General features: G+C 45.3%; 18 non-coding genes and 2 pseudogenes across 18 annotated transcripts; all 20 read right to left on the reverse strand.

Annotated features, from left to right (window-relative positions):
* Window positions 1–1,024: 1,024 nt before the first annotated feature.
* On the reverse strand, window positions 1,025–1,215 carry LOC141191809 (U2 spliceosomal RNA). Its single transcript, XR_012265511.1, has one exon. It is a non-coding gene; the product is annotated as a U2 spliceosomal RNA (small nuclear RNA).
* Window positions 1,216–2,330: 1,115 nt separating this feature from the next.
* Window positions 2,331–2,521, reverse strand: LOC141191810 (U2 spliceosomal RNA). The gene has a single exon (XR_012265512.1). It is a non-coding gene; the product is annotated as a U2 spliceosomal RNA (small nuclear RNA).
* A 1,114-nt stretch (window positions 2,522–3,635) lies between these two features.
* On the reverse strand, window positions 3,636–3,826 carry LOC141191811 (U2 spliceosomal RNA). The gene has a single exon (XR_012265513.1). It is a non-coding gene; the product is annotated as a U2 spliceosomal RNA (small nuclear RNA).
* Window positions 3,827–4,938: 1,112 nt separating this feature from the next.
* LOC141192151 (U2 spliceosomal RNA) lies at window positions 4,939–5,122 on the reverse strand. Its single transcript, XR_012265834.1, has one exon. It is a non-coding gene; the product is annotated as a U2 spliceosomal RNA (small nuclear RNA).
* Window positions 5,123–5,911: 789 nt separating this feature from the next.
* Window positions 5,912–6,003, reverse strand: LOC141192204 (U2 spliceosomal RNA; annotated as a pseudogene).
* A 1,115-nt stretch (window positions 6,004–7,118) lies between these two features.
* On the reverse strand, window positions 7,119–7,309 carry LOC141192107 (U2 spliceosomal RNA). Its single transcript, XR_012265799.1, has one exon. It is a non-coding gene; the product is annotated as a U2 spliceosomal RNA (small nuclear RNA).
* A 1,115-nt stretch (window positions 7,310–8,424) lies between these two features.
* LOC141192042 (U2 spliceosomal RNA) lies at window positions 8,425–8,615 on the reverse strand. Its single transcript, XR_012265737.1, has one exon. It is a non-coding gene; the product is annotated as a U2 spliceosomal RNA (small nuclear RNA).
* A 1,113-nt stretch (window positions 8,616–9,728) lies between these two features.
* On the reverse strand, window positions 9,729–9,919 carry LOC141191812 (U2 spliceosomal RNA). The gene has a single exon (XR_012265514.1). It is a non-coding gene; the product is annotated as a U2 spliceosomal RNA (small nuclear RNA).
* A 1,115-nt stretch (window positions 9,920–11,034) lies between these two features.
* On the reverse strand, window positions 11,035–11,225 carry LOC141191813 (U2 spliceosomal RNA). Its single transcript, XR_012265515.1, has one exon. It is a non-coding gene; the product is annotated as a U2 spliceosomal RNA (small nuclear RNA).
* A 1,115-nt stretch (window positions 11,226–12,340) lies between these two features.
* Window positions 12,341–12,531, reverse strand: LOC141191814 (U2 spliceosomal RNA). The gene has a single exon (XR_012265516.1). It is a non-coding gene; the product is annotated as a U2 spliceosomal RNA (small nuclear RNA).
* Window positions 12,532–13,646: 1,115 nt separating this feature from the next.
* LOC141191815 (U2 spliceosomal RNA) lies at window positions 13,647–13,837 on the reverse strand. Its single transcript, XR_012265517.1, has one exon. It is a non-coding gene; the product is annotated as a U2 spliceosomal RNA (small nuclear RNA).
* A 1,115-nt stretch (window positions 13,838–14,952) lies between these two features.
* LOC141192025 (U2 spliceosomal RNA) lies at window positions 14,953–15,143 on the reverse strand. Its single transcript, XR_012265721.1, has one exon. It is a non-coding gene; the product is annotated as a U2 spliceosomal RNA (small nuclear RNA).
* A 1,115-nt stretch (window positions 15,144–16,258) lies between these two features.
* LOC141192137 (U2 spliceosomal RNA) lies at window positions 16,259–16,458 on the reverse strand. The gene has a single exon (XR_012265826.1). It is a non-coding gene; the product is annotated as a U2 spliceosomal RNA (small nuclear RNA).
* Window positions 16,459–16,723: 265 nt separating this feature from the next.
* LOC141192183 (U2 spliceosomal RNA) lies at window positions 16,724–16,833 on the reverse strand (annotated as a pseudogene).
* A 1,115-nt stretch (window positions 16,834–17,948) lies between these two features.
* Window positions 17,949–18,139, reverse strand: LOC141191816 (U2 spliceosomal RNA). Its single transcript, XR_012265518.1, has one exon. It is a non-coding gene; the product is annotated as a U2 spliceosomal RNA (small nuclear RNA).
* A 1,115-nt stretch (window positions 18,140–19,254) lies between these two features.
* Window positions 19,255–19,445, reverse strand: LOC141192074 (U2 spliceosomal RNA). Its single transcript, XR_012265767.1, has one exon. It is a non-coding gene; the product is annotated as a U2 spliceosomal RNA (small nuclear RNA).
* Window positions 19,446–20,560: 1,115 nt separating this feature from the next.
* LOC141191817 (U2 spliceosomal RNA) lies at window positions 20,561–20,751 on the reverse strand. Its single transcript, XR_012265519.1, has one exon. It is a non-coding gene; the product is annotated as a U2 spliceosomal RNA (small nuclear RNA).
* A 1,115-nt stretch (window positions 20,752–21,866) lies between these two features.
* LOC141191819 (U2 spliceosomal RNA) lies at window positions 21,867–22,057 on the reverse strand. Its single transcript, XR_012265521.1, has one exon. It is a non-coding gene; the product is annotated as a U2 spliceosomal RNA (small nuclear RNA).
* Window positions 22,058–23,172: 1,115 nt separating this feature from the next.
* Window positions 23,173–23,363, reverse strand: LOC141191820 (U2 spliceosomal RNA). The gene has a single exon (XR_012265522.1). It is a non-coding gene; the product is annotated as a U2 spliceosomal RNA (small nuclear RNA).
* Window positions 23,364–24,478: 1,115 nt separating this feature from the next.
* On the reverse strand, window positions 24,479–24,668 carry LOC141192103 (U2 spliceosomal RNA). The gene has a single exon (XR_012265795.1). It is a non-coding gene; the product is annotated as a U2 spliceosomal RNA (small nuclear RNA).
* Window positions 24,669–25,068: the final 400 nt, after the last annotated feature.

Genomic DNA, 25,068 nt, shown 5'->3' on the forward strand with positions numbered 1-25,068 from the left:
TGTTGTCAACCTCTAGATCCCTTACATGCCTGCACTTTTCGGCTTGCTGCTGCTGCAATCCACGCGTTTTAGATCTGCATAACTCCACCTCTTTAAACACAGCACCTTCACCCCCTGCTGTTCCCACCCGCCTCAACACCGTTGGAAGGGAGGAGAACCAATTAAGGCGGGGGGTGGGGTGGAACGAGCAGCTGTCTACCCTTAGCAGGAGGGCTCCTGATTACATACCTCTCCTGCTGCTGCTGCTGCTGGCTGTCCAGCAGCAGACTGAAGGTGGCTGCTGCTGTGCACAGGTATATAAAGGCTCAGAGCCTATTATGACACGCGCAGCCAGCGTTCCATTGCCACATTCCATCTACTGCAGGCAGGATACCTGGCTGGCTGAATGTCGCTGAGAAGCTCACAGAGACCGCCATAAGCAACAGTTTAACAGAATGCCACAGACTAATCAACCAAACTTTTTGGGTTGGGTTCTCTTTTATAGTCTGCAGGCATTAAATGAAAGAAGTCAGTGTTCCAGCAGAGGGAGACAACGTTTCAGAAAAGGCATTGTAGCAAACCAAAAAAGAAATTTTAAGCGCAGCAGAGTAACCAGCGCACATACCTGTTAGCTCAGGTGAGTTTAAAAGGCTGCTGTTGATAACAAGGGCATTTGCTAAATAGATGGTGTGTGTGCAACAATATACTGAAAGGTCAATTATATTGTGCAGCTTATCTCACCACCTGTAGTTATTTAGGTGAAAGCTCCAAAATGCTTGCCTAATATGTCTGTTTATCCAAAAGGAAGTAAAAAGGGAGAGCTAGAAAGATAGCATTGCATCACATTACATGGCAATGCAATGCACAGTTGCTGAAGTTGAACCAAAATGAGCTTGTAATCTGGCTTCTGCAACTTTGAACATGAAAAATCCAATGAGGAGAAGAAAAGCAAAGCCAAAGAGTCCATCCCAAAATCCGACAAACAAGCAAAATGAACAAAAAACATTGAATTCAATTCTTTCTGATTTTAGAAACTGCATTAAAGAAGGGGTGCACCGGTCCTGGAGATACTGCAATACCAGGTCAATGCGTGGAGTGGACAGAGCAAGCTCTTTTTCCATCTCCCTGTTCTAAAAATCCATTTAATATATGGTCCCCAGATAGGGGACGTATCAGATATTAAACTGATAAGAACAGATACTACACTTGATCTTAGCCAAAAGGCCGAGAAGCGATAACCAGAATTGGTTTCAAACTACGGAGCCACCCAAGGATCCTGAAAAGTCCATTTGTGGAGATGAGCTCCTGGACTCCCGTTAAGAAGACATGTTGTCAACCTCTAGATCCCTTACATGCCTGCACTTTTCGGCTTGCTGCTGCTGCAATCCACGCGTTTTAGATCTGCATAACTCCACCTCTTTAAACACAGCACCTTCACCCCCTGCTGTTCCCACCCGCCTCAACACCGTTGGAAGGGAGGAGAACCAATTAAGGCGGGGGGTGGGGTGGAACGAGCAGCTGTCTACCCTTAGCAGGAGGGCTCCTGATTACATACCTCTCCTGCTGCTGCTGCTGCTGGCTGTCCAGCAGCAGACTGAAGGTGGCTGCTGCTGTGCACAGGTATATAAAGGCTCAGAGCCTATTATGACACGCGCAGCCAGCGTTCCATTGCCACATTCCATCTACTGCAGGCAGGATACCTGGCTGGCTGAATGTCGCTGAGAAGCTCACAGAGACCGCCATAAGCAACAGTTTAACAGAATGCCACAGACTAATCAACCAAACTTTTTGGGTTGGGTTCTCTTTTATAGTCTGCAGGCATTAAATGAAAGAAGTCAGTGTTCCAGCAGAGGGAGACAACGTTTCAGAAAAGGCATTGTAGCAAACCAAAAAAGAAATTTTAAGCGCAGCAGAGTAACCAGCGCACATACCTGTTAGCTCAGGTGAGTTTAAAAGGCTGCTGTTGATAACAAGGGCATTTGCTAAATAGATGGTGTGTGTGCAACAATATACTGAAAGGTCAATTATATTGTGCAGCTTATCTCACCACCTGTAGTTATTTAGGTGAAAGCTCCAAAATGCTTGCCTAATATGTCTGTTTATCCAAAAGGAAGTAAAAAGGGAGAGCTAGAAAGATAGCATTGCATCACATTACATGGCAATGCAATGCACAGTTGCTGAAGTTGAACCAAAATGAGCTTGTAATCTGGCTTCTGCAACTTTGAACATGAAAAATCCAATGAGGAGAAGAAAAGCAAAGCCAAAGAGTCCATCCCAAAATCCGACAAACAAGCAAAATGAACAAAAAACATTGAATTCAATTCTTTCTGATTTTAGAAACTGCATTAAAGAAGGGGTGCACCGGTCCTGGAGATACTGCAATACCAGGTCAATGCGTGGAGTGGACAGAGCAAGCTCTTTTTCCATCTCCCTGTTCTAAAAATCCATTTAATATATGGTCCCCAGATAGGGGACGTATCAGATATTAAACTGATAAGAACAGATACTACACTTGATCTTAGCCAAAAGGCCGAGAAGCGATAGCCAGAATTGGTTTCAAACTACGGAGCCACCCAAGGATCCTGAAAAGTCCATTTGTGGAGATGAGCTCCTGGACTCCCGTTAAGAAGACATGTTGTCAACCTCTAGATCCCTTACATGCCTGCACTTTTCGGCTTGCTGCTGCTGCAATCCACGCGTTTTAGATCTGCATAACTCCACCTCTTTAAACACAGCACCTTCACCCCCTGCTGTTCCCACCCGCCTCAACACCGTTGGAAGGGAGGAGAACCAATTAAGGCGGGGGTGGGGTGGAACGAGCAGCTGTCTACCCTTAGCAGGAGGGCTCCTGATTACATACCTCTCCTGCTGCTGCTGCTGCTGGCTGTCCAGCAGCAGACTGAAGGTGGCTGCTGCTGTGCACAGGTATATAAAGGCTCAGAGCCTATTATGACACGCGCAGCCAGCGTTCCATTGCCACATTCCATCTACTGCAGGCAGGATACCTGGCTGGCTGAATGTCGCTGAGAAGCTCACAGAGACCGCCATAAGCAACAGTTTAACAGAATGCCACAGACTAATCAACCAAACTTTTTGGGTTGGGTTCTCTTTTATAGTCTGCAGGCATTAAATGAAAGAAGTCAGTGTTCCAGCAGAGGGAGACAACGTTTCAGAAAAGGCATTGTAGCAAACCAAAAAAGAAATTTTAAGCGCAGCAGAGTAACCAGCGCACATACCTGTTAGCTCAGGTGAGTTTAAAAGGCTGCTGTTGATAACAAGGGCATTTGCTAAATAGATGGTGTGTGTGCAACAATATACTGAAAGGTCAATTATATTGTGCAGCTTATCTCACCACCTGTAGTTATTTAGGTGAAAGCTCCAAAATGCTTGCCTAATATGTCTGTTTATCCAAAAGGAAGTAAAAAGGGAGAGCTAGAAAGATAGCATTGCATCACATTACATGGCAATGCAATGCACAGTTGCTGAAGTTGAACCAAAATGAGCTTGTAATCTGACTTCTGCAACTTTGAACATGAAAAATCCAATGAGGAGAAGAAAAGCAAAGCCAAAGAGTCCATCCCAAAATCCGACAAACAAGCAAAATGAACAAAAAACATTGAATTCAATTCTTTCTGATTTTAGAAACTGCATTAAAGAAGGGGTGCACCGGTCCTGGAGATACTGCAATACCAGGTCAATGCGTGGAGTGGACAGAGCAAGCTCTTTTTCCATCTCCCTGTTCTAAAAATCCATTTAATATATGGTCCCCAGATAGGGGACGTATCAGATATTAAACTGATAAGAACAGATACTACACTTGATCTTAGCCAAAAGGCCGAGAAGCGATAACCAGAATTGGTTTCAAACTACGGAGCCACCCAAGGATCCTGAAAAGTCCATTTGTGGAGATGAGCTCCTGGACTCCCGTTAAGAAGACATGTTGTCAACCTCTAGATCCCTTACATGCCTGCACTTTTCGGCTTGCTGCTGCTGCAATCCACGCGTTTTAGATCTGCATAACTCCACCTCTTTAAACACAGCACCTTCACCCCCTGCTGTTCCCACCCGCCTCAACACCGTTGGAAGGGAGGAGAACCAATTAAGGCGGGGGGTGGGGTGGAACGAGCAGCTGTCTACCCTTAGCAGGAGGGCTCCTGATTACATACCTCTCCTGCTGCTGCTGCTGGCTGTCCAGCAGCAGACTGAAGGTGGCTGCTGCTGTGCACAGATATATAAAGGCTCAGAGCCTATTATGACACGCGCAGCCAGCGTTCCATTGCCACATTCCATCTACTGCAGGCAGGATACCTGGCTGGCTGAATGTCGCTGAGAAGCTCACAGAGACCGCCATAAGCAACAGTTTAACAGAATGCCACAGACTAATCAACCAAACTTTTTGGGTTGGGTTCTCTTTTATAGTCTGCAGGCATTAAATGAAAGAAGTCAGTGTTCCAGCAGAGGGAGACAACGTTTCAGAAAAGGCATTGTAGCAAACCAAAAAAGAAATTTTAAGCGCAGCAGAGTAACCAGCGCACATACCTGTTAGCTCAGGTGAGTTTAAAAGGCTGCTGTTGATAACAAGGGCATTTGCTAAATAGATGGTGTGTGTGCAACAATATACTGAAAGGTCAATTATATTGTGCAGCTTATCTCACCACCTGTAGTTATTTAGGTGAAAGCTCCAAAATGCTTGCCTAATATGTCTGTTTATCCAAAAGGAAGTAAAAAGGGAGAGCTAGAAAGATAGCATTGCATCACATTACATGGCAATGCAATGCACAGTTGCTGAAGTTGAACCAAAATGAGCTTGTAATCTGGCTTCTGCAACTTTGAACATGAAAAATCCAATGAGGAGAAGAAAAGCAAAGCCAAAGAGTCCATCCCAAAATCCGACAAACAAGCAAAATGAACAAAAAACATTGAATTCAATTCTTTCTGATTTTAGAAACTGCATTAAAGAAGGGGTGCACCGGTCCTGGAGATACTGCAATACCAGGTCAATGCGTGGAATGGACAGAGCAAGCTCTTTTTCCATCTCCCTGTTCTAAAAATCCATTTAATATATGGTCCCCAGATAGGGGACGTATCAGATATTAAACTGATAACAACAGATTTTTTATTTTAATCGAAAGCCCGAATTCGTGTACAAAACCCGAGTGCGCTTAAAAAAGTGACAAGTGCCACAAAAAAAGTGCACTAGGATGCTGGTCTTCTTGAAACCCTCTCCAAAAGGAGAAGGGTCCCCCAAACCATTCCCCGTCCCTCCGAGCCAAAAGGCCACAGCGAGGAACAGGGACAAAAAGCCACCTCCAGCCGAAGCCAGAGGCGACCCAATCTTACCCCCAGCACCTGCCCGAGTTCTCACCCGAGCAAGGCACTGGGAGCCAAAGACTGTGCTCCCCTCCCGGAAGAGGGGAGCCAACAACGCTGTCCTCCCGAAAGAGGAGAGCCAGGGGGGTTCAGGGGGGAGCGGAACCTGATGGCCACACACTCCCCCCCTAGACCTGCCAAGAGAGGAACCCGTAAGGGAACCGCATCCCGACAAAATCCTAGTAGGACGTGACACACGTGAATAAGTGGACACACAGTGACAAAGAAATTAAATAAATAGTGAAGGTTTCACAGTATAATACTGCCCAGACCTTCGACCGGGAATTGAAAAATTCCCCATCCTAAGGCCAGAAGGCCCGGAATAAGGGTGTGTGCGAAGAAAGAAAATTTGAAGTGCTTGTGCAAATGTGCCATAAACTCAAGTGGGGTTCCCAATCCCAGTGAGTTAAGGCACCCCAGGGTCACCACTCCTGGGGCACTTCACACTTCGGGCTTTCGATCTTCCCCGGCCCAATGGCGTCGATCCTGGGGGGCCATGCTTTCCACCAGATGACTATATTAGCCACCTGGCGTACTAACAAGCGCCTAAACCCCAGTGTGCATAATGTATCAATCTACTAGGGCGGCCAACATCCAAAACCGCCTTTTCGAAAGATACTACACTTGATCTTAGCCAAAAGGCCGAGAAGCGATAACCAGAATTGGTTTCAAACTACGGAGCCACCCAAGGATCCTGAAAAGTCCATTTGTGGAGATGAGCTCCTGGACTCCCGTTAAGAAGACATGTTGTCAACCTCTAGATCCCTTACATGCCTGCACTTTTCGGCTTGCTGCTGCTGCAATCCACGCGTTTTAGATCTGCATAACTCCACCTCTTTAAACACAGCACCTTCACCCCCTGCTGTTCCCACCCGCCTCAACACCGTTGGAAGGGAGGAGAACCAATTAAGGCGGGGGGTGGGGTGGAACGAGCAGCTGTCTACCCTTAGCAGGAGGGCTCCTGATTACATACCTCTCCTGCTGCTGCTGCTGCTGGCTGTCCAGCAGCAGACTGAAGGTGGCTGCTGCTGTGCACAGGTATATAAAGGCTCAGAGCCTATTATGACACGCACAGCCAGCGTTCCATTGCCACATTCCATCTACTGCAGGCAGGATACCTGGCTGGCTGAATGTTGCTGAGAAGCTCACAGAGACCGCCATAAGCAACAGTTTAACAGAATGCCACAGACTAATCAACCAAACTTTTTGGGTTGGGTTCTCTTTTATAGTCTGCAGGCATTAAATGAAAGAAGTCAGTGTTCCAGCAGAGGGAGACAACGTTTCAGAAAAGGCATTGTAGCAAACCAAAAAATAAATTTTAAGCACAGCAGAGTAACCAGCGCACATACCTGTTAGCTCAGGTGAGTTTAAAAGGCTGCTGTTGATAACAAGGGCATTTGCTAAATAGATGGTGTGTGTGCAACAATATACTGAAAGGTCAATTATATTGTGCAGCTTATCTCACCACCTGTAGTTATTTAGGTGAAAGCTCCAAAATGCTTGCCTAATATGTCTGTTTATCCAAAAGGAAGTAAAAAGGGAGAGCTAGAAAGATAGCATTGCATCACATTACATGGCAATGCAATGCACAGTTGCTGAAGTTGAACCAAAATGAGCTTGTAATCTGGCTTCTGCAACTTTGAACATGAAAAATCCAATGAGGAGAAGAAAAGCAAAGCCAAAGAGTCCATCCCAAAATCCGACAAACAAGCAAAATGAACAAAAAACATTGAATTCAATTCTTTCTGATTTTAGAAACTGCATTAAAGAAGGGGTGCACCGGTCCTGGAGATATTGCAATACCAGGTCAATGCGTGGAGTGGACAGAGGAAGCTCTTTTTCCATCTTCCTGTTCTAAAAATCCATTTAATATATGGTCCCCAGATAGGGGACGTATCAGATATTAAACTGATAAGAACAGATACTACACTTGATCTTAGCCAAAAGGCCGAGAAGCGATAACCAGAATTGGTTTCAAACTACGGAGCCACCCAAGGATCCTGAAAAGTCCATTTGTGGAGATGAGCTCCTGGACTCCCGTTAAGAAGACATGTTGTCAACCTCTAGATCCCTTACATGCCTGCACTTTTCGGCTTGCTGCTGCTGCAATCCACGCGTTTTAGATCTGCATAACTCCACCTCTTTAAACACAGCACCTTCACCCCCTGCTGTTCCCACCCGCCTCAACACCGTTGGAAGGGAGGAGAACCAATTAAGGCGGGGGGTGGGGTGGAACGAGCAGCTGTCTACCCTTAGCAGGAGGGCTCCTGATTACATACCTCTCCTGCTGCTGCTGCTGCTGGCTGTCCAGCAGCAGACTGAAGGTGGCTGCTGCTGTGCACAGGTATATAAAGGCTCAGAGCCTATTATGACACGCGCAGCCAGCGTTCCATTGCCACATTCCATCTACTGCAGGCAGGATACCTGGCTGGCTGAATGTCGCTGAGAAGCTCACAGAGACCGCCATAAGCAACAGTTTAACAGAATGCCACAGACTAATCAACCAAACTTTTTGGGTTGGGTTCTCTTTTATAGTCTGCAGGCATTAAATGAAAGAAGTCAGTGTTCCAGCAGAGGGAGACAACGTTTCAGAAAAGGCATTGTAGCAAACCAAAAAAGAAATTTTAAGCGCAGCAGAGTAACCAGCGCACATACCTGTTAGCTCAGGTGAGTTTAAAAGGCTGCTGTTGATAACAAGGGCATTTGCTAAATAGATGGTGTGTGTGCAACAATATACTGAAAGGTCAATTATATTGTGCAGCTTATCTCACCACCTGTAGTTATTTAGGTGAAAGCTCCAAAATGCTTGCCTAATATGTCTGTTTATCCAAAAGGAAGTAAAAAGGGAGAGCTAGAAAGATAGCATTGCATCACATTACATGGCAATGCAATGCACAGTTGCTGAAGTTGAACCAAAATGAGCTTGTAATCTGGCTTCTGCAACTTTGAACATGAAAAATCCAATGAGGAGAAGAAAAGCAAAGCCAAAGAGTCCATCCCAAAATCCGACAAACAAGCAAAATGAACAAAAAACATTGAATTCAATTCTTTCTGATTTTAGAAACTGCATTAAAGAAGGGGTGCACCAGTCCTGGAGATACTGCAATACCAGGTCAATGCGTGGAGTGGACAGAGCAAGCTCTTTTTCCATCTCCCTGTTCTAAAAATCCATTTAATATATGGTCCCCAGATAGGGGACGTATCAGATATTAAACTGATAAGAACAGATACTACACTTGATCTTAGCCAAAAGGCCGAGAAGCGATAACCAGAATTGGTTTCAAACTACGGAGCCACCCAAGGATCCTGAAAAGTCCATTTGTGGAGATGAGCTCCTGGACTCCCGTTAAGAAGACATGTTGTCAACCTCTAGATCCCTTACATGCCTGCACTTTTCGGCTTGCTGCTGCTGCAATCCACGCGTTTTAGATCTGCATAACTCCACCTCTTTAAACACAGCACCTTCACCCCCTGCTGTTCCCACCCGCCTCAACACCGTTGGAAGGGAGGAGAACCAATTAAGGCGGGGGGTGGGGTGGAACGAGCAGCTGTCTACCCTTAGCAGGAGGGCTCCTGATTACATACCTCTCCTGCTGCTGCTGCTGCTGGCTGTCCAGCAGCAGACTGAAGGTGGCTGCTGCTGTGCACAGGTATATAAAGGCTCAGAGCCTATTATGACACGCGCAGCCAGCGTTCCATTGCCACATTCCATCTACTGCAGGCAGGATACCTGGCTGGCTGAATGTCGCTGAGAAGCTTACAGAGACCGCCATAAGCAACAGTTTAACAGAATGCCACAGACTAATCAACCAAAATTTGGGTTGGGTTCTCTTTTATAGTCTGCAGGCATTAAATGAAAGAAGTCAGTGTTCCAGCAGAGGGAGACAACGTTTCAGAAAAGGCATTGTAGCAAACCAAAAAAGAAATTTTAAGCGCAGCAGAGTAACCAGCGCACATACCTGTTAGCTCAGGTGAGTTTAAAAGGCTGCTGTTGATAACAAGGGCATTTGCTAAATAGATGGTGTGTGTGCAACAATATACTGAAAGGTCAATTATATTGTGCAGCTTATCTCACCACCTGTAGTTATTTAGGTGAAAGCTCCAAAATGCTTGCCTAATATGTCTGTTTATCCAAAAGGAAGTAAAAAGGGAGAGCTAGAAAGATAGCATTGCATCACATTACATGGCAATGCAATGCACAGTTGCTGAAGGTGAACCAAAATGAGCTTGTAATCTGGCTTCTGCAACTTTGAACATGAAAAATCCAATGAGGAGAAGAAAAGCAAAGCCAAAGAGTCCATCCCAAAATCCGACAAACAAGCAAAATGAACAAAAAACATTGAATTCAATTCTTTCTGATTTTAGAAACTGCATTAAAGAAGGGGTGCACCGGTCCTGGAGATACTGCAATACCAGGTCAATGCGTGGAGTGGACAGAGCAAGCTCTTTTTCCATCTCCCTGTTCTAAAAATCCATTTAATATATGGTCCCCAGATAGGGGACGTATCAGATATTAAACTGATAAGAACAGATACTACACTTGATCTTAGCCAAAAGGCCGAGAAGCGATAACCAGAATTGGTTTCAAACTACGGAGCCACCCAAGGATCCTGAAAAGTCCATTTGTGGAGATGAGCTCCTGGACTCCCGTTAAGAAGACATGTTGTCAACCTCTAGATCCCTTACATGCCTGCACTTTTCGGCTTGCTGCTGCTGCAATCCACGCGTTTTAGATCTGCATAACTCCACCTCTTTAAACACAGCACCTTCACCCCCTGCTGTTCCCACCCGCCTCAACACCGTTGGAAGGGAGGAGAACCAATTAAGGTGGGGGGTGGGGTGGAACGAGCAGCTGTCTACCCTTAGCAGGAGGGCTCCTGATTACATACCTCTCCTGCTGCTGCTGCTGCTGGCTGTCCAGCAGCAGACTGAAGGTGGCTGCTGCTGTGCACAGGTATATAAAGGCTCAGAGCCTATTATGACACGCGCAGCCAGCGTTCCATTGCCACATTCCATCTACTGCAGGCAGGATACCTGGCTGGCTGAATGTCGCTGAGAAGCTCACAGAGACCGCCATAAGCAACAGTTTAACAGAATGCCACAGACTAATCAACCAAACTTTTTGGGTTGGGTTCTCTTTTATAGTCTGCAGGCATTAAATGAAAGAAGTCAGTGTTCCAGCAGAGGGAGACAACGTTTCAGAAAAGGCATTGTAGCAAACCAAAAAAGAAATTTTAAGCGCAGCAGAGTAACCAGCGCACATACCTGTTAGCTCAGGTGAGTTTAAAAGGCTGCTGTTGATAACAAGGGCATTTGCTAAATAGATGGTGTGTGTGCAACAATATACTGAAAGGTCAATTATATTGTGCAGCTTATCTCACCACCTGTAGTTATTTAGGTGAAAGCTCCAAAATGCTTGCCTAATATGTCTGTTTATCCAAAAGGAAGTAAAAAGGGAGAGCTAGAAAGATAGCATTGCATCACATTACATGGCAATGCAATGCACAGTTGCTGAAGTTGAACCAAAATGAGCTTGTAATCTGGCTTCTGCAACTTTGAACATGAAAAATCCAATGAGGAGAAGAAAAGCAAAGCCAAAGAGTCCATCCCAAAATCCGACAAACAAGTAAAATGAACAAAAAACATTGAATTCAATTCTTTCTGATTTTAGAAACTGCATTAAAGAAGGGGTGCACCGGTCCTGGAGATACTGCAATACCAGGTCAATGCGTGGAGTGGACAGAGCAAGCTCTTTTTCCATCTCCCTGTTCTAAAAATCCATTTAATATATGGTCCCCAGATAGGGGACGTATCAGATATTAAACTGATAAGAACAGATACTACACTTGATCTTAGCCAAAAGGCCGAGAAGCGATAACCAGAATTGGTTTCAAACTACGGAGCCACCCAAGGATCCTGAAAAGTCCATTTGTGGAGATGAGCTCCTGGACTCCCGTTAAGAAGACATGTTGTCAACCTCTAGATCCCTTACATGCCTGCACTTTTCGGCTTGCTGCTGCTGCAATCCACGCGTTTTAGATCTGCATAACTCCACCTCTTTAAACACAGCACCTTCACCCCCTGCTGTTCCCACCCGCCTCAACACCGTTGGAAGGGAGGAGAACCAATTAAGGCGGGGGGTGGGGTGGAACGAGCAGCTGTCTACCCTTAGCAGGAGGGCTCCTGATTACATACCTCTCCTGCTGCTGCTGCTGCTGGCTGTCCAGCAGCAGACTGAAGGTGGCTGCTGCTGTGCACAGGTATATAAAGGCTCAGAGCCTATTATGACACGCGCAGCCAGCGTTCCATTGCCACATTCCATCTACTGCAGGCAGGATACCTGGCTGGCTGAATGTCGCTGAGAAGCTTACAGAGACCGCCATAAGCAACAGTTTAACAGAATGCCACAGACTAATCAACCAAACTTTTTGGGTTGGGTTCTCTTTTATAGTCTGCAGGCATTAAATGAAAGAAGTCAGTGTTCCAGCAGAGGGAGACAACGTTTCAGAAAAGGCATTGTAGCAAACCAAAAAATAAATTTTAAGCGCAGCAGAGTAACCAGCGCACATACCTGTTAGCTCAGGTGAGTTTAAAAGGCTGCTGTTGATAACAAGGGCATTTGCTAAATAGATGGTGTGTGTGCAACAATATACTGAAAGGTCAATTATATTGTGCAGCTTATCTCACCACCTGTAGTTATTTAGGTGAAAGCTCCAAAATGCTTGCCTAATATGTCTGTTTATCCAAAAGGAAGTAAAAAGGGAGAGCTAGAAAGATAGCATTGCATCACATTACATGGCAATGCAATGCACAGTTGCTGAAGGTGAACCAAAATGAGCTTGTAATCTGGCTTCTGCAACTTTGAACATGAAAAATCCAATGAGGAGAAGAAAAGCAAAGCCAAAGAGTCCATCCCAAAATCCGACAAACAAGCAAAATGAACAAAAAACATTGAATTCAATTCTTTCTGATTTTAGAAACTGCATTAAAGAAGGGGTGCACCGGTCCTGGAGATACTGCAATACCAGGTCAATGCGTGGAGTGGACAGAGCAAGCTCTTTTTCCATCTCCCTGTTCTAAAAATCCATTTAATATATGGTCCCCAGATAGGGGACGTATCAGATATTAAACTGATAAGAACAGATACTACACTTGATCTTAGCCAAAAGGCCGAGAAGCGATAACCAGAATTGGTTTCAAACTACGGAGCCACCCAAGGATCCTGAAAAGTCCATTTGTGGAGATGAGCTCCTGGACTCCCGTTAAGAAGACATGTTGTCAACCTCTAGATCCCTTACATGCCTGCACTTTTCGGCTTGCTGCTGCTGCAATCCACGCGTTTTAGATCTGCATAACTCCACCTCTTTAAACACAGCACCTTCACCCCCTGCTGTTCCCACCCGCCTCAACACCGTTGGAAGGGAGGAGAACAAATTAAGGTGGGGGGTGGGGTGGAACGAGCAGCTGTCTACCCTTAGCAGGAGGGCTCCTGATTACATACCTCTCCTGCTGCTGCTGCTGCTGGCTGTCCAGCAGCAGACTGAAGGTGGCTGCTGCTGTGCACAGGTATATAAAGGCTCAGAGCCTATTATGACACGCGCAGCCAGCGTTCCATTGCCACATTCCATCTACTGCAGGCAGGATACCTGGCTGGCTGAATGTCGCTGAGAAGCTCACAGAGACCGCCATAAGCAACAGTTTAACAGAATGCCACAGACTAATCAACCAAACTTTTTGGGTTGGGTTCTCTTTTATAGTCTGCAGGCATTAAATGAAAGAAGTCAGTGTTCCAGCAGAAGGAGACAACGTTTCAGAAAAGGCATTGTAGCAAACCAAAAAAGAAATTTTAAGCGCAGCAGAGTAACCAGCGCACATACCTGTTAGCTCAGGTGAGTTTAAAAGGCTGCTGTTGATAACAAGGGCATTTGCTAAATAGATGGTGTGTGTGCAACAATATACTGAAAGGTCAATTATATTGTGCAGCTTATCTCACCACCTGTAGTTATTTAGGTGAAAGCTCCAAAATGCTTGCCTAATATGTCTGTTTATCCAAAAGGAAGTAAAAAGGGAGAGCTAGAAAGATAGCATTGCATCACATTACATGGCAATGCAATGCACAGTTGCTGAAGTTGAACCAAAATGAGCTTGTAATCTGGCTTCTGCAACTTTGAACATGAAAAATCCAATGAGGAGAAGAAAAGCAAAGCCAAAGAGTCCATCCCAAAATCCGACAAACAAGCAAAATGAACAAAAAACATTGAATTCAATTCTTTCTGATTTTAGAAACTGCATTAAAGAAGGGGTGCACCGGTCCTGGAGATACTGCAATACCAGGTCAATGCGTGGAGTGGACAGAGCAAGCTCTTTTTCCATCTCCCTGTTCTAAAAATCCATTTAATATATGGTCCCCAGATAGGGGACGTATCAGATATTAAACTGATAAGAACAGATACTACACTTGATCTTAGCCAAAAGGCCGAGAAGCGATAACCAGAATTGGTTTCAAACTACGGAGCCACCCAAGGATCCTGAAAAGTCCATTTGTGGAGATGAGCTCCTGGACTCCCGTTAAGAAGACATGTTGTCAACCTCTAGATCCCTTACATGCCTGCACTTTTCGGCTTGCTGCTGCTGCAATCCACGCGTTTTAGATCTGCATAACTCCACCTCTTTAAACACAGCACCTTCACCCCCTGCTGTTCCCACCCGCCTCAACACCGTTGGAAGGGAGGAGAACCAATTAAGGCGGGGGGTGGGGTGGAACGAGCAGCTGTCTACCCTTAGCAGGAGGGCTCCTGATTACATACCTCTCCTGCTGCTGCTGCTGCTGGCTGTCCAGCAGCAGACTGAAGGTGGCTGCTGCTGTGCACAGGTATATAAAGGCTCAGAGCCTATTATGACATGCGCAGCCAGCGTTCCATTGCCACATTCCATCTACTGCAGGCAGGATACCTGGCTGGCTGAATGTCGCTGAGAAGCTCACAGAGACCGCCATAAGCAACAGTTTAACAGAATGCCACAGACTAATCAACCAAACTTTTTGGGTTGGGTTCTCTTTTATAGTCTGCAGGCATTAAATGAAAGAAGTCAGTGTTCCAGCAGAGGGAGACAACGTTTCAGAAAAGGCATTGTAGCAAACCAAAAAAGAAATTTTAAGCGCAGCAGAGTAACCAGCGCACATACCTGTTAGCTCAGGTGAGTTTAAAAGGCTGCTGTTGATAACAAGGGCATTTGCTAAATAGATGGTGTGTGTGCAACAATATACTGAAAGGTCAATTATATTGTGCAGCTTATCTCACCACCTGTAGTTATTTAGGTGAAAGCTCCAAAATGCTTGCCTAATATGTCTGTTTATCCAAAAGGAAGTAAAAAGGGAGAGCTAGAAAGATAGCATTGCATCACATTACATGGCAATGCAATGCACAGTTGCTGAAGTTGAACCAAAATGAGCTTGTAATCTGGCTTCTGCAACTTTGAACATGAAAAATCCAATGAGGAGAAGAAAAGCAAAGCCAAAGAGTCCATCCCAAAATCCGACAAACAAGCAAAATGAACAAAAAACATTGAATTCAATTCTTTCTGATTTTAGAAACTGCATTAAAGAAGGGGTGCACCGGTCCTGGAGATACTGCAATACCAGGTCAATGCATGGAGTGGACAGAGCAAGCTCTTTTTCCATCTCCCTGTTCTAAAAATCCATTTAATATATGGTCCCCAGATAGGGGACGTATCAGATATTAAACTGATAAGAACAGATACTACACTTGATCTTAGCCAAAAGGCCGAGAAGCGATAACCAGAATTGGTTTCAAACTACGGAGCCACCCAAGGATCCTGAAAAGTCCATTTGTGGAGATGAGCTCCTGGACTCCCGTTAAGAAGACATGTTGTCAACCTCTAGATCCCTTACATGCCTGCACTTTTCGGCTTGCTGCTGCTGCAATCCACGCGTTTTAGATCTGCATAACTCCACCTCTTTAAACACAGCACCTTCACCCCCTGCTGTTCCCACCCGCCTCAACACCGTTGGAAGGGAGGAGAACCAATTAAGGCGTGGGGTGGGGTGGAACGAGCAGCTGTCTACCCTTAGCAGGAGGGCTCCTGATTACATACCTCTCCTGCTGCTGCTGCTGCTGGCTGTCCAGCAGCAGACTGAAGGTGGCTGCTGCTGTGCACAGGTATATAAAGGCTCAGAGCCTATTATGACACGCGCAGCCAGCGTTCCATTGCCACATTCCATCTACTGCAGGCAGGATACCTGGCTGGCTGAATGTCGCTGAGAAGCTCACAGAGACCGCCATAAGCAACAGTTTAACAGAATGCCACAGACTAATCAACCAAACTTTTTGGGTTGGGTTCTCTTTTATAGTCTGCAGGCATTAAATGAAAGAAGTCAGTGTTCCAGCAGAGGGAGACAACGTTTCAGAAAAGGCATTGTAGCAAACCAAAAAAGAAATTTTAAGCGCAGCAGAGTAACCAGCGCACATACCTGTTAGCTCAGGTGAGTTTAAAAGGCTGCTGTTGATAACAAGGGCATTTGCTAAATAGATGGTGTGTGTGCAACAATATACTGAAAGGTCAATTATATTGTGCAGCTTATCTCACCACCTGTAGTTATTTAGGTGAAAGCTCCAAAATGCTTGCCTAATATGTCTGTTTATCCAAAAGGAAGTAAAAAGGGAGAGCTAGAAAGATAGCATTGCATCACATTACATGGCAATGCAATGCACAGTTGCTGAAGTTGAACCAAAATGAGCTTGTAATCTGGCTTCTGCAACTTTGAACATGAAAAATCCAATGAGGAGAAGAAAAGCAAAGCCAAAGAGTCCATCCCAAAATCCGACAAACAAGCAAAATGAACAAAAAACATTGAATTCAATTCTTTCTGATTTTAGAAACTGCATTAAAGAAGGGGTGCACCGGTCCTGGAGATACTGCAATACCAGGTCAATGCGTGGAGTGGACAGAGCAAGCTCTTTTTCCATCTCCCTGTTCTAAAAATCCATTTAATATATGGTCCCCAGATAGGGGACGTATCAGATATTAAACTGATAAGAACAGATTTTTTTTTTTTTGATTGAATATATCTTTTATTAGCACAAAAAATAAGTTAACAGACAGTGTACAGTGCCGCAGCCCAGTACACACAGAATTCTACATCATATTTACATAGCATGAGGATACGACGCACTAACTAGACACATCACACCCCTATGCTACACAAAACACTCAATCTGAAAGAAAAAGCATGTCAATCAATACAGTACGACGAACCGTGATAAGGGATGGGGATTGGGAAAAAGGGGATGGGGAGGGGAAAATCACAGGCCCGAAGCTTTATTGAAAGACAAGACACATAAGGGGAGAGGGGGAGGAGGGGTTTAGTCCTCGTCCTCTACCTCCGGACCGTCCATGATGGAATAGTCTCTGAGCAGATAAGAACAGATACTACACTTGATCTTAGCCAAAAGGCCGAGAAGCGATAACCAGAATTGGTTTCAAACTACGGAGCCACCCAAGGATCCTGAAAAGTCCATTTGTGGAGATGAGCTCCTGGACTCCCGTTAAGAAGACATGTTGTCAACCTCTAGATCCCTTACATGCCTGCACTTTTCGGCTTGCTGCTGCTGCAATCCACGCGTTTTAGATCTGCATAACTCCACCTCTTTAAACACAGCACCTTCACCCCCTGCTGTTCCCACCCGCCTCAACACCGTTGGAAGGGAGGAGAACCAATTAAGGCGGGGGGTGGGGTGGAACGAGCAGCTGTCTACCCTTAGCAGGAGGGCTCCTGATTACATACCTCTCCTGCTGCTGCTGCTGCTGGCTGTCCAGCAGCAGACTGAAGGTGGCTGCTGCTGTGCACAGGTATATAAAGGCTCAGAGCCTATTATGACACGCGCAGCCAGCGTTCCATTGCCACATTCCATCTACTGCAGGCAGGATACCTGGCTGGCTGAATGTCGCTGAGAAGCTCACAGAGACCGCCATAAGCAACAGTTTAACAGAATGCCACAGACTAATCAACCAAACTTTTTGGGTTGGGTTCTCTTTTATAGTCTGCAGGCATTAAATGAAAGAAGTCAGTGTTCCAGCAGAGGGAGACAACGTTTCAGAAAAGGCATTGTAGCAAACCAAAAAAGAAATTTTAAGCGCAGCAGAGTAACCAGCGCACATACCTGTTAGCTCAGGTGAGTTTAAAAGGCTGCTGTTGATAACAAGGGCATTTGCTAAATAGATGGTGTGTGTGCAACAATATACTGAAAGGTCAATTATATTGTGCAGCTTATCTCACCACCTGTAGTTATTTAGGTGAAAGCTCCAAAATGCTTGCCTAATATGTCTGTTTATCCAAAAGGAAGTAAAAAGGGAGAGCTAGAAAGATAGCATTGCATCACATTACATGGCAATGCAATGCACAGTTGCTGAAGTTGAACCAAAATGAGCTTGTAATCTGGCTTCTGCAACTTTGAACATGAAAAATCCAATGAGGAGAAGAAAAGCAAAGCCAAAGAGTCCATCCCAAAATCCGACAAACAAGCAAAATGAACAAAAAACATTGAATTCAATTCTTTCTGATTTTAGAAACTGCATTAAAGAAGGGGTGCACCGGTCCTGGAGATACTGCAATACCAGGTCAATGCGTGGAGTGGACAGAGCAAGCTCTTTTTCCATCTCCCTGTTCTAAAAATCCATTTAATATATGGTCCCCAGATAGGGGACGTATCAGATATTAAACTGATAAGAACAGATACTACACTTGATCTTAGCCAAAAGGCCGAGAAGCGATAACCAGAATTGGTTTCAAACTACGGAGCCACCCAAGGATCCTGAAAAGTCCATTTGTGGAGATGAGCTCCTGGACTCCCGTTAAGAAGACATGTTGTCAACCTCTAGATCCCTTACATGCCTGCACTTTTCGGCTTGCTGCTGCTGCAATCCACGCGTTTTAGATCTGCATAACTCCACCTCTTTAAACACAGCACCTTCACCCCCTGCTGTTCCCACCCGCCTCAACACCGTTGGAAGGGAGGAGAACCAATTAAGGCGGGGGGTGGGGTGGAACGAGCAGCTGTCTACCCTTAGCAGGAGGGCTCCTGATTACATACCTCTCCTGCTGCTGCTGCTGCTGGCTGTCCAGCAGCAGACTGAAGGTGGCTGCTGCTGTGCACAGGTATATAAAGGCTCAGAGCCTATTATGACACGCGCAGCCAGCGTTCCATTGCCACATTCCATCTACTGCAGGCAGGATACCTGGCTGGCTGAATGTCGCTGAGAAGCTCACAGAGACCGCCATAAGCAACAGTTTAACAGAATGCCACAGACTAATCAACCAAACTTTTTGGGTTGGGTTCTCTTTTATAGTCTGCAGGCATTAAATGAAAGAAGTCAGTGTTCCAGCAGAGGGAGACAACGTTTCAGAAAAGGCATTGTAGCAAACCAAAAAAGAAATTTTAAGCGCAGCAGAGTAACCAGCGCACATACCTGTTAGCTCAGGTGAGTTTAAAAGGCTGCTGTTGATAACAAGGGCATTTGCTAAATAGATGGTGTGTGTGCAACAATATACTGAAAGGTCAATTATATTGTGCAGCTTATCTCACCACCTGTAGTTATTTAGGTGAAAGCTCCAAAATGCTTGCCTAATATGTCTGTTTATCCAAAAGGAAGTAAAAAGGGAGAGCTAGAAAGATAGCATTGCATCACATTACATGGCAATGCAATGCACAGTTGCTGAAGTTGAACCAAAATGAGCTTGTAATCTGGCTTCTGCAACTTTGAACATGAAAAATCCAATGAGGAGAAGAAAAGCAAAGCCAAAGAGTCCATCCCAAAATCCGACAAACAAGCAAAATGAACAAAAAACATTGAATTCAATTCTTTCTGATTTTAGAAACTGCATTAAAGAAGGGGTGCACCGGTCCTGGAGATACTGCAATACCAGGTCAATGCGTGGAGTGGACAGAGCAAGCTCTTTTTCCATTTCCCTGTTCTAAAAATCCATTTAATATATGGTCCCCAGATAGGGGACGTATCAGATATTAAACTGATAAGAACAGATACTACACTTGATCTTAGCCAAAAGGCCGAGAAGCGATAACCAGAATTGGTTTCAAACTACGGAGCCACCCAAGGATCCTGAAAAGTCCATTTGTGGAGATGAGCTCCTGGACTCCCATTAAGAAGACATGTTGTCAACCTCTAGATCCCTTACATGCCTGCACTTTTCGGCTTGCTGCTGCTGCAATCCACGCGTTTTAGATCTGCATAACTCCACCTCTTTAAACACAGCACCTTCACCCCCTGCTGTTCCCACCCGCCTCAACACCGTTGGAAGGGAGGAGAACCAATTAAGGCGGGGGGTGGGGTGGAACGAGCAGCTGTCTACCCTTAGCAGGAGGGCTCCTGATTACATACCTCTCCTGCTGCTGCTGCTGCTGGCTGTCCAGCAGCAGACTGAAGGTGGCTGCTGCTGTGCACAGGTATATAAAGGCTCAGAGCCTATTATGACACGCGCAGCCAGCGTTCCATTGCCACATTCCATCTACTGCAGGCAGGATACCTGGCTGGCTGAATGTCGCTGAGAAGCTCACAGAGACCGCCATAAGCAACAGTTTAACAGAATGCCACAGACTAATCAACCAAACTTTTTGGGTTGGGTTCTCTTTTATAGTCTGCAGGCATTAAATGAAAGAAGTCAGTGTTCCAGCAGAGGGAGACAACGTTTCAGAAAAGGCATTGTAGCAAACCAAAAAAGAAATTTTAAGCGCAGCAGAGTAACCAGCGCACATACCTGTTAGCTCAGGTGAGTTTAAAAGGCTGCTGTTGATAACAAGGGCATTTGCTAAATAGATGGTGTGTGTGCAACAATATACTGAAAGGTCAATTATATTGTGCAGCTTATCTCACCACCTGTAGTTATTTAGGTGAAAGCTCCAAAATGCTTGCCTAATATGTCTGTTTATCCAAAAGGAAGTAAAAAGGGAGAGCTAGAAAGATAGCATTGCATCACATTACATGGCAATGCAATGCACAGTTGCTGAAGTTGAACCAAAATGAGCTTGTAATCTGGCTTCTGCAACTTTGAACATGAAAAATCCATTGAGGAGAAGAAAAGCAAAGCCAAAGAGTCCATCCCAAAATCCGACAAACAGGCAAAATGAACAAAAAACATTGAATTCAATTCTTTCTGATTTTAGAAACTGCATTAAAGAAGGGGTGCACCGGTCCTGGAGATACTGCAATACCAGGTCAATGCGTGGAGTGGACAGAGCAAGCTCTTTTTCCATCTCCCTGTTCTAAAAATCCATTTAATATATGGTCCCCAGATAGGGGACGTATCAGATATTAAACTGATAAGAACAGATACTACACTTGATCTTAGCCAAAAGGCCGAGAAGCGATAACCAGAATTGGTTTCAAACTACGGAGCCACCCAAGGATCCTGAAAAGTCCATTTGTGGAGATGAGCTCCTGGACTCCCGTTAAGAAGACATGTTGTCAACCTCTAGATCCCTTACATGCCTGCACTTTTCGGCTTGCTGCTGCTGCAATCCACGCGTTTTAGATCTGCATAACTCCACCTCTTTAAACACAGCACCTTCACCCCCTGCTGTTCCCACCCGCCTCAACACCGTTGGAAGGGAGGAGAACCAATTAAGGCGGGGGGTGGGGTGGAACGAGCAGCTGTCTACCCTTAGCAGGAGGGCTCCTGATTACATACCTCTCCTGCTGCTGCTGCTGCTGGCTGTCCAGCAGCAGACTGAAGGTGGCTGCTGCTGTGCACAGGTATATAAAGGCTCAGAGCCTATTATGACACGCGCAGCCAGCGTTCCATTGCCACATTCCATCTACTGCAGGCAGGATACCTGGCTGGCTGAATGTCGCTGAGAAGCTCACAGAGACCGCCATAAGCAACAGTTTAACAGAATGCCACAGACTAATCAACCAAACTTTTTGGGTTGGGTTCTCTTTTATAGTCTGCAGGCATTAAATGAAAGAAGTCAGTGTTCCAGCAGAGGGAGACAACGTTTCAGAAAAGGCATTGTAGCAAACCAAAAAAGAAATTTTAAGCGCAGCAGAGTAACCAGCGCACATACCTGTTAGCTCAGGTGAGTTTAAAAGGCTGCTGTTGATAACAAGGGCATTTGCTAAATAGATGGTGTGTGTGCAACAATATACTGAAAGGTCAATTATATTGTGCAGCTTATCTCACCACCTGTAGTTATTTAGGTGAAAGCTCCAAAATGCTTCCCTAATATGTCTGTTTATCCAAAAGGAAGTAAAAAGGGAGAGCTAGAAAGATAGCATTGCATCACATTACATGGCAATGCAATGCACAGTTGCTGAAGTTGAACCAAAATGAGCTTGTAATCTGGCTTCTGCAACTTTGAACATGAAAAATCCAATGAGGAGAAGAAAAGCAAAGCCAAAGAGTCCATCCCAAAATCCGACAAACAAGCAAAATGAACAAAAAACATTGAATTCAATTCTTTCTGATTTTAGAAACTGCATTAAAGAAGGGGTGCACCGGTCCTGGAGATACTGCAATACCAGGTCAATGCGTGGAGTGGACAGAGCAAGCTCTTTTTCCATCTCCCTGTTCTAAAAATCCATTTAATATATGGTCCCCAGATAGGGGACGTATCAGATATTAAACTGATAAGAACAGATACTACACTTGATCTTAGCCAAAAGGCCGAGAAGCGATAACCAGAATTGGTTTCAAACTACGGAGCCACCCAAGGATCCTGAAAAGTCCATTTGTGGAGATGAGCTCCTGGACTCCCGTTAAGAAGACATGTTGTCAACCTCTAGATCCCTTACATGCCTGCACTTTTCGGCTTGCTGCTGCTGCAATCCACGCGTTTTAGATCTGCATAACTCCACCTCTTTAAACACAGCACCTTCACCCCCTGCTGTTCCCACCCGCCTCAACACCGTTGGAAGGGAGGAGAACCAATTAAGGCGGGGGGTGGGGTGGAACGAGCAGCTGTCTACCCTTAGCAGGAGGGCTCCTGATTACATACCTCTCCTGCTGCTGCTGCTGCTGGCTGTCCAGCAGCAGACTGAAGGTGGCTGCTGCTGTGCACAGGTATATAAAGGCTCAGAGCCTATTATGACACGCGCAGCCAGCGTTCCATTGCCACATTCCATCTACTGCAGGCAGGATACCTGGCTGGCTGAATGTCGCTGAGAAGCTCACAGAGACCGCCATAAGCAACAGTTTAACAGAATGCCACAGACTAATCAACCAAACTTTTTGGGTTGGGTTCTCTTTTATAGTCTGCAGGCATTAAATGAAAGAAGTCAGTGTTCCAGCAGAGGGAGACAACGTTTCAGAAGAGGCATTGTAGCAAACCAAAAAAGAAATTTTAAGCGCAGCAGAGTAACCAGCGCACATACCTGTTAGCTCAGGTGAGTTTAAAAGGCTGCTGTTGATAACAAGGGCATTTGCTAAATAGATGGTGTGTGTGCAACAATATACTGAAAGGTCAATTATATTGTGCAGCTTATCTCACCACCTGTAGTTATTTAGGTGAAAGCTCCAAAATGCTTGCCTAATATGTCTGTTTATCCAAAAGGAAGTAAAAAGGGAGAGCTAGAAAGATAGCATTGCATCACATTACATGGCAATGCAATGCACAGTTGCTGAAGTTGAACCAAAATGAGCTTGTAATCTGGCTTCTGCAACTTTGAACATGAAAAATCCAATGAGGAGAAGAAAAGCAAAGCCAAAGAGTCCATCCCAAAATCTGACAAACAAGCAAAATGAACAAAAAACATTGAATTCAATTCTTTCTGATTTTAGAAACTGCATTAAAGAAGGGGTGCACCGGTCCTGGAGATACTGCAATACCAGGTCAATGCGTGGAGTGGACAGAGCAAGCTCTTTTTCCATCTCCCTGTTCTAAAAATCCATTTAATATATGGTCCCCAGATAGGGGACGTATCAGATATTAAACTGATAAGAACAGATACTACACTTGATCTTAGCCAAAAGGCCGAGAAGCGATAACCAGAATTGGTTTCAAACTACGGAGCCACCCAAGGATCCTGAAAAGTCCATTTGTGGAGATGAGCTCCTGGACTCCCGTTAAGAAGACATGTTGTCAACCTCTAGATCCCTTACATGCCTGCACTTTTCGGCTTGCTGCTGCTGCAATCCACGCGTTTTAGATCTGCATAACTCCACCTCTTTAAACACAGCACCTTCACCCCCTGCTGTTCCCACCCGCCTCAACACCGTTGGAAGGGAGGAGAACCAATTAAGGCGGGGGGTGGGGTGGAACGAGCAGCTGTCTACCCTTAGCAGGAGGGCTCCTGATTACATACCTCTCCTGCTGCTGCTGCTGCTGGCTGTCCAGCAGCAGACTGAAGGTGGCTGCTGCTGTGCACAGGTATATAAAGGCTCAGAGCCTATTATGACACGCGCAGCCAGCGTTCCATTGCCACATTCCATCTACTGCAGGCAGGATACCTGGCTGGCTGAATGTCGCTGAGAAGCTCACAGAGACCGCCATAAGCAACAGTTTAACAGAATGCCACAGACTAATCAACCAAACTTTTTGGGTTGGGTTCTCTTTTATAGTCTGCAGGCATTAAATGAAAGAAGTCAGTGTTCCAGCAGAGGGAGACAACGTTTCAGAAAAGGCATTGTAGCAAACCAAAAAAGAAATTTTAAGCGCAGCAGAGTAACCAGCGCACATACCTGTTAGCTCAGGTGAGTTTAAAAGGCTGCTGTTGATAACAAGGGCATTTGCTAAATAGATGGTGTGTGTGCAACAATATACTGAAAGGTCAATTATATTGTGCAGCTTATCTCACCACCTGTAGTTATTTAGGTGAAAGCTCCAAAATGCTTGCCTAATATGTCTGTTTATCCAAAAGGAAGTAAAAAGGGAGAGCTAGAAAGATAGCATTGCATCACATTACATGGCAATGCAATGCACAGTTGCTGAAGTTGAACCAAAATGAGCTTGTAATCTGGCTTCTGCAACTTTGAACATGAAAAATCCAATGAGGAGAAGAAAAGCAAAGCCAAAGAGTCCATCCCAAAATCTGACAAACAAGCAAAATGAACAAAAAACATTGAATTCAATTCTTTCTGATTTTAGAAACTGCATTAAAGAAGGGGTGCACCGGTCCTGGAGATACTGCAATACAGGTCAATGCGTGGAGTGGACAGAGCAAGCTCTTTTTCCATCTCCCTGTTCTAAAAATCCATTTAATATATGGTCCCCAGATAGGGGACGTATCAGATATTAAACTGATAAGAACAGATACTACACTTGATCTTAGCCAAAAGGCCGAGAAGCGATAACCAGAATTGGTTTCAAACTACGGAGCCACCCAAGGATCCTGAAAAGTCCATTTGTGGAGATGAGCTCCTGGACTCCCGTTAAGAAGACATGTTGTCAACCTCTAGATCCCTTACATGCCTGCACTTTTCGGCTTGCTGCTGCTGCAATCCACGCGTTTTAGATCTGCATAACTCCACCTCTTTAAACACAGCACCTTCACCCCCTGCTGTTCCCACCCGCCTCAACACCGTTGGAAGGGAGGAGAACCAATTAAGGCGGGGGGTGGGGTGGAACGAGCAGCTGTCTACCCTTAGCAGGAGGGCTCCTGATTACATACCTCTCCTGCTGCTGCTGCTGCTGGCTGTCCAGCAGCAGACTGAAGGTGGCTGCTGCTGTGCACAGGTATATAAAGGCTCAG

Source organism: Phyllobates terribilis, unplaced genomic scaffold (genome assembly GCF_046119375.1).
Source record: "Phyllobates terribilis strain yellow unplaced genomic scaffold, ASM4611937v1 Scaffold_52__1_contigs__length_9100884, whole genome shotgun sequence".
In the NCBI taxonomy this organism is placed as follows: Eukaryota; Metazoa; Chordata; class Amphibia; order Anura; family Dendrobatidae; genus Phyllobates; species Phyllobates terribilis.